The sequence below is a fragment of the Vigna angularis genome, chromosome 2, assembly GCF_016808095.1.
Source record: "Vigna angularis cultivar LongXiaoDou No.4 chromosome 2, ASM1680809v1, whole genome shotgun sequence".
In the NCBI taxonomy this organism is placed as follows: Eukaryota; Viridiplantae; Streptophyta; class Magnoliopsida; order Fabales; family Fabaceae; genus Vigna; species Vigna angularis.
The window spans coordinates 24,497,097-24,500,130 of NC_068971.1; the positions used below are offsets into that span (position 1 = coordinate 24,497,097).

The window sequence follows — 3,034 nt, forward strand, 5'->3', positions numbered from 1 at the left end:
AATAATAATAATAATAATAATAATAATAATAATAATAATAATAATAATAATAATAATAATAATAATAATAATAATAATAATAATAATAATAATAATAATAATAATAATAATAATAATAATAATAATAATAATAATAATAATAATAATAATAATAATAATAATAATAATAATAATAATAATAATAATAATAATAATAATAATAATAATAATAATAATAATAATAATAATAATAATAATAATAATAATAATGATAATGATAATAATAATAATAATAATAATAATAATGATAATGATAATAATAATAATAATGATAATAATAATAATAATAATTATAATAATAATAATGATAATGATAATAATAATAATAATAATAATAATAATAATAATAATAATAATAATAATAATAATGATAATGATAATAATAATAATAATAATAATAATAATAATAAAAATAATAATAATAATAATAATAATAATAATAATAATAATAATAATAAAAATAATAATAATAATAATAATAATAATAATAATAATAATAATAAAAATAATAATAATAATAATAATAATAATAATAATTGTAACATTCCAAAATATATAACAATGTATATACGTAGAATGCATCGATTATAATAATAGAAAGCAGTTAAGAGTACACAATAGATTGAATTAAGGAGTACAGTTATCCAAGTCTGGCTGGAAAACTTTTAAAACTTAAGTACAAGTTCACAATTCTCCAAAACACAGATCATGCTAAAAAAAAAATGAAGGCTAGAAGTCTTTCAAAATAAAGAGCTATTTAACATAATAGCTAGTAGAAATCCTAAGCACTAGGAGCTGGGTCCTCCTCATTCTCCAACGCTTGCTCCAAGGGTACATCATCACCTACTGCTCACATCCAAAGGATTGGATGATCATCGCAAGAGGGAAATCAAACACATGCAACACACACAAATGCAAGGGTGAGCTAGGTCTCAAACAGTCATACAATTCATTTTCAACCAATCTAGCATTTACCAGAATATCCATACACATAAGTCATCACAAACATAAGCATTTATTTCATAAGACTCATCAAGACCAGCATCCTATCATGTTAAGACTCTAGACACGTCCGGACATAGAATGTATGTAGAGCTGGGGCGGGTTGTGCACTTGTGATGGCCTCTACTGCTTTGCAAAGCCATTGCCGAGGGGTTCCACCCGACCATACACAAGGCTAATCCGTTACCGCGGAATAGACCTCCAGTGATAGCGTCTACCCTAGGACCTCCCACTACTCCCACCACATGTGTCAATCCTCTCTAAGTGAGAATGAAAGACCGTTGGAGTGTTAGGGATAACCCCCCATATGGAAGCCTCTTACATTCATTCAATACTCTAATTGATCTCACCGAGAGATCTAAATTTCCGAATCAATCCGACCATTTTAAATCTCATAATATTCCTTTTTGGATCAACAATGTACATCATAAACCACTTATAATCATACACTTTCAACCAATCTAGATCACATGAAGATGCATTCATAAATTGTAACCGAAATATTTAATTAACAAAGCTTACTGGAATGAGAGAAAGCATAGAAGAAAATATCACCACTGGACGAACACTGTTTGGACGAACGTCCTAACCCCTTGGACGAACCCCATTTGGACGAACGCTATAATCACTTATAAGACCGAACGCTATTATCACTTAACACATAATCCAGACCGAACGCTACAATATCACTAGGACGAACGCTAACATCACTAGGACGAACGCCTCAATATCACTAGGACGAACGCTAACAGGCACATTCTGGACGAACGCTCACTGCTGAGCAGTCTGGACGAACGCTCGTAGTCTGGACGAACGCTGACGAACGCGGACGAGCGCACAGTTGGACGAACGCGCAAAGTAAGGACGAACGCTCGCTCACTGAAATTTAAGGCCGAACGCTCAAGCTGAAGTTAAGGACGAACGCTCGACTTCAGAATTTAAGGCCGAACGCTTAGTCGAGCAAATTGGACGAACGTCCAATTTGGCTCGGACGAACGCGCTCCGCAGCCTCTCGCGCTCGAGCACGACATGCTGGGCGCGGCATTTCCAGTGCCACTTGCGCCTGGGCGCGACCTGATGCAGAATGCAGAATTCTGCAGATTTGAAGTCAGAACAACCTCTCTTACCATTCTCAACCCTTTTTAATTAACTTCTAACACCCTTAATTCATGTTTTATACTAGATTGGACTTACCTAATTGATTATAACCGTTCCTTATTCAATTCTTAAGGGATTCATACTCAAATTCAACCATAAAACACCAATTTTCATAACTTTGATACTCAAAATCCAATTCTACTACTTTACACCTATTTTGATCAATTTGATGGTTCTAACAAGTCATAATACAGTGGGTGAAACTGTTCCAAAGGCTCAATAACACTCTAGACCCCAAATGCTCAAAATCACTACCTCACTTCCTCTAAAATGACCAAAAAGTGACCCTAAGACACTTGATTTTCCTTCCTATCAACACCACAACAAATTTTCCACACCAAAGCAGTTCCAACATACATAATTCATCACTCAAAATCATCCCAAACAGTTCATATCCATCAATCACCAAATTCACATAACACTCACACTTCCATACATGCATTTCAAGTTAGCAAAAATCAAAATTATTCTTCCAACAACATACCAATTTGAAAATCATCATGCATTCACGTCATACAACTAAATCGAACAAGAAGAACTAGCTCCCCTTACCTGGAAGTTGAGCAGTACAACTTGCTAGAATACTTTAAACAGGACCCCACAGCGGAGAACCAAACAGGACCTACAGATCACCGCATTGGTGACAGCCAACAACTCTTAGAGCTAGAAATAGGGCAAGGAATGAAAGGAAGAATACACAAGGCACATGCAAGAGCAAAATCGCATGCCCTAGATTCAAAGACAGTGGAGGAGAAGGGAGAAAACGACTTACCAGTAGGAATGAAGAAAACGTTCGGTTCAAAACGGAACTCCCGACTCTAGGAACGCGGGGACG

At 34.0% G+C, this 3,034-nt stretch overlaps 1 long non-coding RNA gene across 1 annotated transcript in view; it reads right to left on the minus strand.

Annotated features, from left to right (window-relative positions):
• Positions 1–779: 779 nt before the first annotated feature.
• LOC128195608 (uncharacterized) overlaps positions 780–3,034 on the minus strand; it is a 2,343-nt gene continuing 88 nt past the window's right edge. Inside the window, exons 1-3 of the long non-coding RNA XR_008247284.1 lie at positions 2,972–3,034; positions 2,752–2,821; positions 780–885 (exon numbers count right to left, since the gene is read on the minus strand). The exon at positions 2,972–3,034 is cut by the window's right edge and continues 88 nt beyond it. This is a non-coding gene — a long non-coding RNA (uncharacterized LOC128195608). The remainder of the gene's footprint in view (positions 886–2,751; positions 2,822–2,971) is intronic.